We start from the raw sequence: 14,494 nt of genomic DNA, 5'->3' as shown, positions 1-14,494 counted from the left end.
CAGTTTTATTTGTATTATGTGGAGTAAGTGTTGTAATCAGGAAGAATCGAAGTAATCGAATGTTTACCAACGCGAACCGATTTACGACTGTGAATAGTAGGAAGTAACAATGCGATAAAGTTAACTAATCTATAATCAAACTGATCTAACTATCATCGAACTCGAATCTCAAATTGAACGAACTTTGTTTGTTGTTATACGTGTGTGTGTGCCTTATGTGTTATCTGTGCGTGTTTACCTTATGTTTTGTGCTTTGTGCGGTGATCAATCGAAACTCGAATCGAAACTCGAAACTCAAATCGAATACAATCGAACTCGAACTACGACGAATGGTAACGTTGGGATAAGGTGAATTATAGGTGATTGTATGTTAGATATAGTAGTTGGGACTGAAAGTAATTTGAATAGGGAACTCTATCGTACTCGATCGAAACCGAAATATCGAAAATCGTCACCCGAAACCTCGAACCAGGCTGTTGATCGATCAGGCTATCCGCCGATCGAACAGCCCAGCCGATCGAACAGGCTGTTCGATCGAGCAGGCTGTCCGATCGGGGAAGCATGGCCGATCGGCCAGCCCTTTCCTCTTTTGGAGCCTATAAATAGGGCTGTCATTGTCACTATTTACCACTTTTGGAAAGTTCTGACCGACCAGCTCGTGCTCCTCCTCTTTCCTCAGATTTCTTCCGATTTCGGTAAGTTTCCAGCCTAAATCTTGTACTTTCTTAATCAAAACATGCTCCTACACCTTTCTATCTATCAATTTTTTGATTTCTAACCGTGAAATCATCAAGATCTAGGCATTCTAGGATGATGTCATCATGGTGTTCTTCAAGAACATCATGTTTTGGCCTCAATCCACCATGAATAGCTCGGATCTAACCGATTTCCACATAAAACAAGTCAAGATCTATCAGATATCTAAACATTTACATGATGTAAAGGATTGAAAGGAGGATTTCCAACTTTCTTTCAACTCTTTTACACTCAATGCCTTCAAACCGGTAGAAACGGAGCTTGAGCCAACTCACTAATCACTCCGATGGTTGTGTGATTCAAGATTCGGGTTCTATCTACGAGGTTCACTGACTTCGGGTTAAACGTTAAACTAACGTTCCGAACCGTTCACCGGCCGGACTTGGGTGATTCCTGTCCGAGCAGGAGAAACAAGTAAGAACGAAAGTGTCATAGTTCAACTCGTTGTCAAACTACCTCAATATAACGTCAAATAATCAGAACAGCCAAGTGTTAGACGAACAGGCCGACCAGGTCAGGATGCTGACCGAACGGTTAGGCTGTTCGAACGAACAGCCCAACCGATCGGACATGTCAGCCGATCGACCAGGCCAGCCGATCGGCTAGCATGAGGCCCCACACTTTGACAAACCCATGAGGTATGGTATTGAACGAAGTAATGTCCGATCGAACGACTGATTGGTAAACATTACTCTTCAGATCATGAGATACTATGCTTCAACACTTAATCGATTTTCAACTCGTTCTACGCATTGGAGTGCCACCCGATCGAACATGCTATCAGAACGAACAGGCTGTTCGATCGAATGTGCTACTCGATCGAGTGACATCCTGCTGAGGACTACTACTGAAGTTCCTAACCGATCGGTTAAGCCGACCGATCGAACAGACCGTTCGATCGATCGACCTAAAAGGTAAGAACACTTCAGTGTTCTCAAAGGCTACAACAAAAACTTCAAAAGTTCAAACCATCATACACAAACACATCCTACTCAAAGGAAGAAACAACCCACTCGAACAGTCTAACCGATCGAGCCTACCGGCCGCTCAAGCAGGCTGTTCGAACGGATTGTCCAGCCGAACGAACAACCCACTCGATCGAACCTGCCGTTCGATCGACCAGGCTGTTCGACCCACTTACACCTGTTCCATTCTGCATGTATTCATCGTTATGCTATCGAACTGTTCAGGCTAACCCTACTCTCAAGCGCTCCCTTCAATCCATCAATCAACCGCTGTGAGTATACTCGATCCTTTTTTGCTTTTAAGCACTTTTGGGTGTTACATACGTTACTTATCAAAATCACTATCGAATACACTACTCAAATTATATTGAACGCTAACCGATTCGCATGTATTACGTGACTAAATGAATGCTTGTTGATTGTGTTTACACGTGGAATGCTGTCTACCTGCCTTAACGACGTAGTACTATAGTTTGGACTCAGCACCCGTTCACACGGGGGTTGTTAAGGACAATTACTTGCATGGATTACGGTGGTAATCATGTATTGCGAACCGTCTCGGACAGTCAACCCGCAGTCATTGGTATCGATAGATCCATGTCGATAATTAACATGCTTCGTTTTCCTCTGTGTACGTGCTGGTTATGCGTAAACTATTCGAACTCTATATGCTATTATCAAACTTGTATGCTCACCTTTACATTTATGTATTGACTGTATTTTAACGTATGTGGCAGGTGTTTAAGATGTTTGCTTGCTAGGAAAGCGAGGCTAGAATAAAGCTCTAGAGGCCCCCAACAAATAGTTGTCTGTCAGGAAAAAGCAACTAGAGTATAGTTGTCTGTAGATCTTGTCAGGCTGGGTCTTTAGGAGCATTTGAACAATATTTAGTTTTGTTATGTTTAAATCTGAGTTGTCAGAACAGAATTTCTTGTTTGGATATTATCTGTAATAATGTATTTGTTTATTCGGGATACGGTATGGGACGTATCTTTACTGGATTATATAAATAGTTGTTATGGAAACTTCTGAACAATCTGTTTCGCTCAGTGCCACGCCCCGATGATTCTGCCATCGGTAGGGGTGTGACAGATTGGTATCAGAGCCATAACTATAGGGAATTAGGCAGGACACGGCCTAGTCCGGGTCGTTGTCTTAGAGACCTAGACTATAGTTAGGAACCAACAGACCAAGCTTAGGTGCTAAACTCTAATATTCTTCGCTATCACTACACTCGAATTTCCAAGTAAAGTCAAGCGGTTTAACCGAGATTAGGTGTGAAAGCCACAAACTCTCGACTAAATTGTTTGATCGATGCTGATTTTTATCAATGTATCAGTGATTTCCTTATTATTTCCGATAACGAACGAGGAGAATTATACCAAATCAGGAGTGAAATCCATATTTTGATGAATAAACTCCTCAAGTTTTACTAAAACAAGGAAGAAATTGCTAAGCCAGGGGTGAAACCCGAACCTTGGCAACTTATTCCAACTTTTACTTATCTCACCAAAGCCTCGACGGACTCCAACGACCTGAACTCACGAGTATGACCTAAGGAATGCGTGTTGAATGCCCAAGAATCGAGGCAGAAGCACGAGCCTGAAAGTCGAAATGTGACGAAAAGTCTAATGTGAATAGTCGAATCGCTTTGGGTAGTCGATGTCTAGTAGCAGCAGACAATCCAGTTCCCGATTTTTGTGTTTTGAGTCGGCAGTTGTGACTCTAATGCTTCGTTGATTTTTATGAGTTTTATGTGTATTTACCTGTTTATGTGTTTAATTCTGATGTTCACTCGATTTTTGCTATCACTTCGACCGACACACACGACTCGTATTGCTATTCTACCTCAAAACGTTAGCAAGTCGTTGCAATTCTAGACGGTACCATAATGCGATATACGATATACGCTATACTATACTCGACATGCTATACAATTTTACGATACTACTCGATGTGCTATATACGAACGACAAGCGAGCTTTGAATAATAGGTTTCTGTATTCTGATTGCATCCGCGATTAAGTGCCTATGTGCTTATGTGCTTCTGTGTTTATATGTCTCTGTGCTCTATGTGCCTATGTGCTTCTGTGATTACGTGAATCTGTGATTATGTGCCTACATGTTTATGTGATGCGTGATTCGACGTGTTTCTAAGCTTTAGTAAGTAGTAGACGTGTGAGGTGAGATTCGATTTGTTGTGTCTGAGACATACGACGATGTCTGTTGCAGACCATATCGTCATCTGGACACCGAACCCCACTCACCCGCCAAGAAAAGAGAGACAAACGTCTCGCTGCTATCATCGCCAAGCAAGTGGCAAAAGCTGTAAGCGAGGTGTATGAAAACGTCAGCAAATCGTCTGAGGAGTCGCGAACTAAAGTCCCTAAGGACGCTAACAAGACTGTTTTCAGCTTCAAACAGTTTAAAGCATGCGGACCCAAGGAATTCACCGGAGAAGATGGCCCTACCGCCATGTTTCAATGGTTTGATTCAGTTGAAGTCACTCTGCGCCAAAGCGGTTGTCCTGAGAATCTCCGCACCCTCAATGCTACAGGCGTCTTCCAGTCCCGAGCCCTAGACTGGTGGACGGCCGAACGAAACAAGCGTGGAAATGATGCAGCTTTTGAGCTGACTTGGGAGGAGTTAAAGGCAATTATGATGGACGAATTTTGCCCTCCCCATGAACGCCAAAAGCTAGAGGACGAGTTTTGGAACATCAAGCAGAAGGATGGAGACAATGCTGCTTTAACTGCAGGCTTTAAACAGCTCAGCATCATCTGTCCCGATTAGGTCAAGACGTCAGACATGGCCATCAAGAAGTATATTCGAGCCCTACCCGATTGTGTTGCCGATTTCGTTCATGCCGCCAAGCCATCATCGATTGAAGAGACTTACCTGCTTGCCGCTGAGATCAATGACAAGCGAGTGAAATCTGGTTTCTGGGATAAGCCATCCAAGTCTCTGCATCAAGCTACAACTGCACCGACCACCGACTCCACTGCTCAACCCTCCAAGTCGTCAAGAAGAAAGAAGAAGCACAACAACAACAGCTCCAGCAACAAGAACTGTGCTGTGACAACAACTGCTGCCCCTCTGCAGGCCGTACCGGCTCAGCAGCAGACTCACCACCGATAAGCTCCAGTGATCAATGCGCCGCCAGCTAAGCGCGCTTACACAGGTCCCCACCCGCTCTGCCCGACATGCTCATACCATCATCCGGTGGGAATCGCCTGTCATTTCTGCGCCCACTGCAATCTTTACGGGCATTTCACTGCGAACTGCCGCTATGGTCCCCGTCAAGCCCCAGTTCAAGTCGCCGCTCATCAAGCTTTACTTCTAGCCCCTCAAGGCCAACCTGCAGCTCAAGCACCCGCGGTCAATGCTCGAGTCTGCTTTGCATGTGGTGACCCTAACCACTTTGCAAACATGTGCCCGAACCGGGTTGTGAAGCAAGAACCCCAGCAGCAGCAGCAACAGCAAGCAGCCCGTGCCAGAACCTTTAACATCAATGCCCGTCAAGCCCAGGCTGACAACAACGTGGTTAATGGTACGTTCCTTGTGAATGGTATTTATGCATCATGTTTGTTTGATACTGGAGCCGATAACTGCTTTGTGTCGTTTGAATTCGAGAAGCTCCTTAGTCGTAAGCGTTCTTATCTCCCCTCGTCATTCAAAGTCGAAGTCGCTACTGGAAGAACTGTCGTCGTTAATTCTATTCTCCGTGATTGTACTCTTGAGCTCAACAATCATATCTTTCCAATCGACCTTATTCCGATGCAACTCGGAAGTTTTGACGTCATAGTAGGCATGGACTTTCTTCGTGAAAACCATGCCGAAGTTGTATGCTTCGAAAAGATGATTCGATTCTCGCTCGCGAATGGTGATTTATTGTGTGTGTACGGTGAAACAGCTTCGAAAGGTCTTAAACTTATGTCATGCGTCCAAGCTAGCAAGTATCTCCGCAAGGAATACAACGCTTTCTTGGCCAACATTGTAGTAGCGAAAAGGAAAAGAAAAAGAAGGTTGAAGTCAAAGACGTTCCAGTGGTTCGTGAATTTCCTCAAGTGTTCCCTGATGATCTTCCTGGACTACCTTCAAGTCGTGATATCGACTTTCGTATCGACCTTATTCCTGGAGCTAACCCTGTTGCCAAAGCCCCTTATCGACTCGCGCCATCCGAAATGAGGGAACCCTCAAACCAACTCCAAGAGTTACTTGAAAAAGGCTTTATTCGCCCGAGCACCTCTCCTTGGGGCGCGCCAGTCCTTTTCGTCAAAAAGAAGGATGGGTCGTTCAGGATGTGCATCGACTATCGGGAATTGAATAAGCTGACCATCAAGAACCGTTATCCTTTTCCTCGAATCGATGACTTATTTGATCAGCTGCAAGGTGCCAAGTGTTTCTCGAAGACCGGTCTACGTTCAGGCTATCATCAGTTGCGCATACAAGAAGAAGATGTACCTAAAACAGCCTTTCGCACTCGATACGACCACTATGAGTTCGTTGTTATGCCTTTTGGTCTAACCAACGCACCTGCGGTTTTTATGGATCTGATGAATCGCGTGTGTAAGCCTTATCTTGACCGTTTCGTCATTGTGTTCATCGACGATGTCCTGATTTATTCCAAATCGAAAGCCGAACACGTGCAACATCTACGTTTGGTCCTCGAGTTACTCCAGGGGAACCAACTCTATGCCAAATTTTCCAAGTGCGAATTCTGGTTGGAGGAGGTTCAGTTTCTGGGTCACATCGTGAATAGTCAGGGTATTCATGTCGATCCCGCGAACATTGAAGCAGTTAAAAGCTGGATTACGCCAAGGAACCCGTCTGAAGTCAGATCATTTCTTGGATTAGCAGGATATTACCGACGATTTATCGAAGGATTCTCCAAGATCGCTATGCCGCTTACCGTTCTAACCCATAAAGACAGGTCTTTTGTTTGGGGAATTGAACAAGAGTCTGCTTTTCAAACCCTTAAGCGCAAGCTCTGCAATGCTCTCGTTCTCACGTTGCCGGACGGAAACGACGATTTCATTGTCTACTGTGATGCTTCTAACCTTGGTCTTGGCTGTGTCCTCATGCAACGAGACAAGGTTATAGCTTACGCATCTCGTCAGCTCAAAATCCACGAGAAGAACTATACAACCCACGATCTCGAGCTAGGCGCAGTTGTTTTTGCATTGAAGATTTGGCGACACTAACTGTATGGTACCAAGTGTATGATCTTCACCGATCACAGGAGTTTACAACACATCTTTAATCAGAAAGAACTTAACACGCGTCAACGCCGATGGGTAGAACTTCTTAACGATTATGACTGTGAGATTCATTATCACCCAGGCAAGGCAAATGTTGTTGCCGACGCACTCAGCAGACGGAGTTATTTGCTTAGTATTCGCAATACCCAAGCCCAGCACAACCTCGAAGCTCTCATCCGCGAAGCCCAACATGCTTGCTTTAACGAACGCACTTTGAAGAAGGAGAGGATCTACCACGATGGAGCTCAGCTTGTAAGCAAAGCAGATGTGATTTTCTATTATCTGGACCGAATTTGGATCCCTAAGCGGACCGATTTGCGAAAGATTATAATGAACGAAGCCCACAAATCCCGATACTCTATTCATCCCGGTGCCGATAAAATGTACCAGGACCTTCGTTACAAGTACTGGTGGCCGGGAATGAAACGGGATATCGCTCTCTATGTTGGAGGTTGCCTGACTTGTGCGAGAGTCAAGGCTGAACATCAACGACCTTCCGGCTTACTCGAACAACCTCCAATCCCCATATGGAAGTGGGAGAGTATAGCTATGGATTTCATAACCAAACTTCCACCCACGCCTTCAGGTCACGACAGCATTTGGGTTATAGTAGATCATCTGACCAAATCAGCCCACTTTCTGCCAATACGGGAAGACTACAAGGTAGAACGACTAGCCCGAATCTACACCGACGAGATCATTCGTAATCATGGTACGCATCGTGATATCATTTCAGACCGTGACGCTCGGTTTACTTCGCGACTGTGGGAAACGTTTCAAGCGGCCCTTGGTACGTCGCTTAATCTGAGTACTGCATTCCATCCCCAAACTGACGGACAGACTGAAAGAACGATCCGTACTCTTGAAGACATGCTCCGCGCGTGTGTTATAGATTTTGGTGGTAGTTGGAACAAACATCTGCCGCTAGTCGAATTCTCGTACAACAACAGCTATCATGCCAGCATACAAATGGCACCATTCGAGGCCCTGTATGGAAGAAGATGTCGTTCGCCTATTGTGTGGCACGAGATCGGTCATTCGCAATTAACCGGTCCCGAGTTACTACAAGAAACGACTGACAAAATCCTCCAGATCCGCGACAACTTGGAAAAGGCCAGGGATAGACAGAAAAGTAAAGCCGATAGAAGACACAAGCCCCTTGAATTTGACGTTGGCGACTACGTACTCCTAAAGGTATCACCTTGGAAGGGTGTAGTCAGATTCGGCAAGAAAGGGAAACTAGCGCCTCGATACGTTGGACCTTTTAAGATTCTGGAGAGGATCGGAAAAGTTGCCTACAAACTCGAACTACCGGAGGAACTTAGTAATGTCCACCCGACTTTCCATGTGTCAAACCTCCGAAAATGCCTAGCTGACCATGATTTGATTGTACCTCTCGACGATCTTCAGATCAACGAAACGCTACGCTTCATGGAAAAGCCTGTCGAAATCATGGATCGCCAAACCAAGCAACTCAGACGCTCACGCATCCCTATCGTAAAGGTCCGATGGGAAGGCAAACGAGGCGCAGAGTTCACTTGGGAACTCGAAAACGACAGGAAGGCCAAGTACCCGCAGTTGTTCAAATGAAGATCTGAAGCGTCAAATTGGTAATTCACGGTGCTGTGCAGCTTCGAGCCTAATTTCGGGACGAAATTCCCTAAACAAGGGGAGGCTGTAACACCCCGTGTTTTCGAATGTCAAAGTCAAAGTCAAAGTCCAAGTCAACTTTGACTTTCTTTGACTGTAAATAGTCTATTTTCAGTTTTATTTGTATTATGTGGAGTAAGTGTTGTAATCAGGAAGAATCGAAGTAATCGAATGTTTACCAACGCGAACTGATTTACGACTGTGAATAGTAGGAAGTAACAATGCGATAAAGTTAACTAATCTATAATCAAACCGATCTAACTATCATCGAACTCGAATCTCAAATTGAACGAACTTTGGTTGTTGTTATACGTGTGTGTGTGCCTTATGTGTTATCTGTGCGTGTTTACCTTATGTTTTGTGCTTTGTGCGGTGATCAATCGAAACTCGAAACTCAAATCGAATACAATCGAACTCGAACTACGACGAATGGTAACGTTGGGATAAGGTGAATTATAGGTGATTGTATGTTAGATATAGTAGTTGGGACTGAAAGTAATTTGAATAGGGAACTCTATCGTACTCGATCGAAACCGAAATATCTAAAATCGTCGCCCGAAACCTCGAACCAGGCTGTTGATCGATCAGAGTATCCGCCGATCGAACAGCCCGGCCGATCGAACAGGCTGTTCGATCGAGCAGGCTGTCCGATCGGGGAAGCATGGCCGATCGCCCAGCCCTTTCCTCTTTTGGAGCCTATAAATAGGGCTGTCATTGTCACTCTTTACCACTTTTGGAAAGTTTTGACTGACCAGCTCATGCTCCTCCTCTTTCCTCAGATTTCTTCCGATTTCGGTAAGTTTCCAGCCTAAATCTTGTACTTTCTTAATCAAAACATGCTCCTACACCTTTCTATCTATGAATTTTTGATTTCTAACTGTGAAATCATCAAGATCTAGGCATTCTAGGATGATGTCATCATGGTGTTCTTCAAGAACATCATGTTTTGGCCTCAATCCACCATGAATAGCTCGGATCTAACCGATTTCCACATAAAACAAGTCAAGATATATCAGAGATCTAAACATTTACATGATGTAAAGGATTGAAAGGAGGATTTCCAACTTTCTTTCAACTCTTTTACACTCAATGCCTTCAAACCGGTAGAAACGGAGCTTGAGCGAACTCACTAATCATTCCGATGGTTGTGTGATTCAAGATTCGGGTTCTATCTACGAGGTTCACTGACTTCGGGTTAAACGTTAAACTGACGTTCCGAACCGTTCACCGGCCGGACTTGGGTGATTCCTGTCCGAGCAGGAGAAACAAGTAAGAACGAAAGTGTCATAGTTCAACTCGTTGTCAAACTACCTCAATATAACGTCAAATAATCAGAACAACCAAGTGTTAGACGAACAGGCCGACCAGGTCAGGATGCTGACCGAACGGTTAGGCTGTTCGAACGAACAGCCCAACCGATCGGACATGTCAGCCGATCGACCAGGCCAGCCGATCGGCTAGCATGAGGCCCCACACTTTGACAAACCCATGAGGTATGGTATTGAACAAAGTAATGTCCGATCGAACGACTGATTGGTAAACATTACTCTTCAGATCATGAGATACTATGCTTCAACACTTAATCGATTTTCAACTCGTTCTACGCATTGGAGTGCCACCCGATCGAACATGCCATCAGAACGAACAGGCTGTTCGATCGAATGTGCTACTCGATCGAGTGACATCCTGCTGAGGACTACTACTGAAGTTCCTAACCGATCGGTTAAGCCGACCGATCGAACAAACCGTTCGATCGATCGACCTGAAAGGTAAGAACACTTCAGTGTTCTCAAAGGCTACAACAAAAACTTCAAAAGTTCAAACCATCATACACAAACACATCCTACTCAAAGGAAGAAACAACCCACTCGAACAGTCTAACCGATCGAGCCTACCGGCCGCTCAAGCAGGCTGTCCGAACGGATTGTCCAGCCGAACGAACAACCCACTCGATCGAACCTGCCGTTCGATCGACCAGGCTGTTCGACCCACTTACACCTGTTCCATTCTGCATGTATTCATCGTTATGCTATCGAACTGTTCAGGCTAACCCTACTCTCAAGCGCTCCCTTCAATCCATCAATCAACCGCTGTGAGTATACTCGATCCCTTTTTGCTTTTAAGCACTTTTGCGTGTTACATACGTTACTTATCAAAATCACTATCGAATACACTACTCAAATTATATTGAACGCTAACCGATTCGCATGTATTACGTGACTAAATGAATGCTTGTTGATTGTGTTTACACGTGGAATGCTGTCTACCTGCCTTAACGACGTAGTACTATAGTTTGGACTCAGCACCCGTTCACACGGGGGTTGTTAAGGACAATTACTTGCATGGATTACGGTGGTAATCATGTATTGCGAACCGTCTCGGACGGTCAACCCGCAGTCATTGGTATCGATAGATCCATGTCGATAATTAACATGCTTCGTTTTCCTCTGTATACGTGCTGGTTATGCGTAAACTATTCGAACTCTATATGCTATTATCAAACTTGTATGCTCACCTTTACATTTATGTATTGACTGTATTTTAACGTATATGGCAGGTGTTTAAGATGTTTGCTTGCTAGGAAAGCGAGGCTAGAATAAAGCTCTAGAGGCCCCCAACAAATAGTTGTCTGTCAGGAAAAAGCAATTAGAGCATAGTTATCTGTAGATCTTGTCAGGCTGGGTCTTTAGGAGCATTTGAACAATATTTAGTTTTGTTATGTTTAAATCTGAGTTGTCGGAACAGAATTTTGTAACACCCTTAATAATTTAACAAAATATATCGGAATGTTTCATGATACTTTATAAAATTGGAGTTTACAAAAGCATTTACCGTTTTAAACCATACATACTAGTGAAATTTTCCAAACATGTTTAAGATGGTACAAAATTCATTTAGAAGCCATCCCTACTAATCAACTAACAACTAGCTAAAGGATTCAAAGCACCATCAACCAAAAGTATTTGTGACATGTTTAAAGTTTAGACAAAATTATATTCATGCGGAAGCTTCAATTTGCGTGTTCGGTTCTTGACAAGGTGCTTGATCATCATCCGAGAGAGATTTATTTGTACCTAGAGTCAAACACTAAAAACCGTTAGTTTCGACTTAGTATACAATGTATAAACAAGTTTGACAACATGAGTGGCCCTAAAATACAAGTTTTTCCTGGGTTCCACCGTAAATTACGGTGTCACCGTAAATTACGGTGGACCTGGAATGATTATGGTTCTGCCGTAACTCAGGAGGTTCTTACCGTAACAGTTTGAGCTCCACCGTAAATTACGGTGGAACCGTAAATTACGGTGGGCTCTGCACATTTACCCTTTTACTATTTTTCAACTTTACAAGTTCGTAACTTTTTACTCGCTTATCCGATTTAACCAATTCTTCTTGCTATGAGTCCGTAATAAAACCTCGGACTTAAACATGTAAATTTTACATTGCGGAAACCGAGATACCCACAATTTGGTTCCCAAATTTCCTTATTCCCGTTATTCGACCCATTAGTATGAGTGCATAGCATCTCTTTTCATTCTTAAAACTTTTTCAACATATTTACCCAAATACCCGGGCTCACATACTTGGTGTTTTCACGCCAATTCCCTGGCTTTGCATTTCCTCTAAAACTATTGCTTGATTGTTCGGAATTCAAGCATTCCGTTTCAACAATCCTTTTTCCTTTAACATCATTGTTCGACCCATATCCCGGGTTCTTATACATAGATTCACTATCACCAAATCATTAGCATGGTGCAATTTATCATTTATCTAGATATGAGACTTTCAAGTCGCTACTTCCGTGACTATTATAAAACATCATTTTAACCCGTTTTGCCATTTAGTGAAAACCATCACTTCAATGACTAACCCAACTAAATACCGAATTCTTGTTTTGACCCGTTTGATAGTCGAGTGCACTTCGGCACTTAGCGACACATCAAACGCATCCTTTACACTACAACATCAATTACATTTCAAACAAAAGTAAATAAACTTAATTTGACGAGACTAAAGTCGCGTACCTTCAAAGCACACCTTTTCCGCGGGTATCACCTCCGGCGTGTCCACTTGACGTCCCGGATTCCTTGCCTAAAGAGTCCAATTCATAAAAGATTAGAACTCTTTTTCATAAGCTTTAACGCATTCATTCATTACATATGTAAATCTGCGTTTTTAGCAATTTTTAATATTTTAATCCTCATTTAGGCGTTTTATCAAACACCTTGCGGGTCAGATTTTTACACAATCTAAACCAAGTTCATAACTTGAATTTATCACTTAAATTAGCTTCAATTAGACATTATACACATATTTTAACATCAACAATTTCAGAGATTATCTCCAAATTTCAATTTTCACTAGAACAAGAGTCTTAATCCTAGTGTTTATCGAGTTCTACTAACTTACTAATCACCCACTATAGTGATTTTGATTTCTACAACTAACATGCAAGATTTTAACAAGAAATCGTCTAGGGTTTGTCCCTAGACTTCACATTACTTCCAATTTCATGTTTTACAACACATAATCAAGCTCAACCTTCGATTTCAATCTCATGGCAGAATTTGAATTGTATCAAAATAACCTAATTTGACATACCTTATGACCTTCTTGACGAGGAGATCACGATTCTATGTTTAGATTTCGATTTCAACAGAATTTTGGCCTTCAATTTAGAGTTTTTGTTGATGTTAGGGTTTGGAGGTGTGGGTGTCGCCCCTCTCTGTTGTTGATCGACCAGAACCTCAATTTTTGAGGTGTTTGGTTTGATTTCTTACTACTTAGTAATTAGAGTTTCATATTTAACAACTTTAGTCCCTCCACTCTTATCTAGTTTATATTTTTGGCCCTTTTTAACTCATTCAAATGTTACTACAAGATTTTTAACTAACTAGGTTATTTATCCTAGTTAGCTTATTCTTGTTTATTATGTATTTTATAATTCTAGTATATAGTTTTTAAATTTCGGGATGTTACAAGTCCACCCCCCTTAAAGAGGGTTTCGTCCCCGAAACCGAATTACGTACCGAATAGCGCAGGGTAGAGCCGTTGCATTTCTTCTTCGGACTCCCACGTAGTATCCGCACCCTTCCGGTGTTCCCATTTAACCTTCACTTGGTTGATCCTTTTGTTTCTCAAACTTTTCACTTTACGATCTAGGATTGCAATTGGCCTTACCGCGTAGTTAAGGCTGTTATCCACTTCAATATCGTTGTAGTGGACACGAGCAGTTTCGTCCGCTAAACATTTACGGAGATGTGACACATGAAATGTGCTGTGTACCCCGCTCAACTCCTCAGGTAGCTCAAGGCGGTATGCTACCTTTCCAACCCGTTCCACAATTTCGAATGGCCCGATAAATCTTGGGCTCAACTTTCCTCTTTTTCTAAATCGAATTATCCCTTTCCACGGTGATACTTTCAACATTACCTTATCACCCACTTGAAATTCTATTGGCCTCGTTCGTTTATCCGCATACGATTTTTCTCGATCTTGAGCTGCTTTTAAGTGTGTGCGGATCAAGTCGATCTTACAATTTGTAGCTCGGATTATATCAGTCTGAGCTAACCCCCGTGGACCAACTTCTCCCCAACAAACCGGGGTTCGGCACTTTCTACCATATAACATCTCGTATGGAGCCATTTTAATACTCGCGTGATAACTGTTGTTATATGAGAATTCGACTAAGGGTAAATGGACATCCCAACTACCCCCAAAGTCGATAATGCAAGCGCGTGACATATCTTCCAACGTTTGGATTGTTCTCTCACTTTGCCCATCCGTTTGGGGATGGTAAGCAGTGCTAATAAACAGCTTGGTTCCCATTTGCTCTTGGAAACCACGCCAGAAATCAGACGT

General features: G+C 43.2%; 1 long non-coding RNA gene across 1 annotated transcript; it reads right to left on the bottom strand.

The window, feature by feature from the left end:
• Window positions 1-11,447: 11,447 nt before the first annotated feature.
• LOC110880803 lies at window positions 11,448-13,310 on the bottom strand. Its single transcript, XR_002559462.2, has 3 exons — window positions 13,235-13,310; window positions 12,658-12,724; window positions 11,448-11,706 (listed from the first exon to the last, which is right to left on the bottom strand). It is a non-coding gene; the product is annotated as an uncharacterized LOC110880803 (long non-coding RNA).
• Between the last annotated feature and the right edge of the window lie 1,184 nt (window positions 13,311-14,494).

This window comes from Helianthus annuus, chromosome 7 (genome assembly GCF_002127325.2).
Source record: "Helianthus annuus cultivar XRQ/B chromosome 7, HanXRQr2.0-SUNRISE, whole genome shotgun sequence".
Classification (NCBI taxonomy): Eukaryota; Viridiplantae; Streptophyta; class Magnoliopsida; order Asterales; family Asteraceae; genus Helianthus; species Helianthus annuus.
The sequence above is the reverse complement of the archived record's forward strand: the minus strand, read 5'-3'. Positions and strand labels throughout refer to the sequence as shown.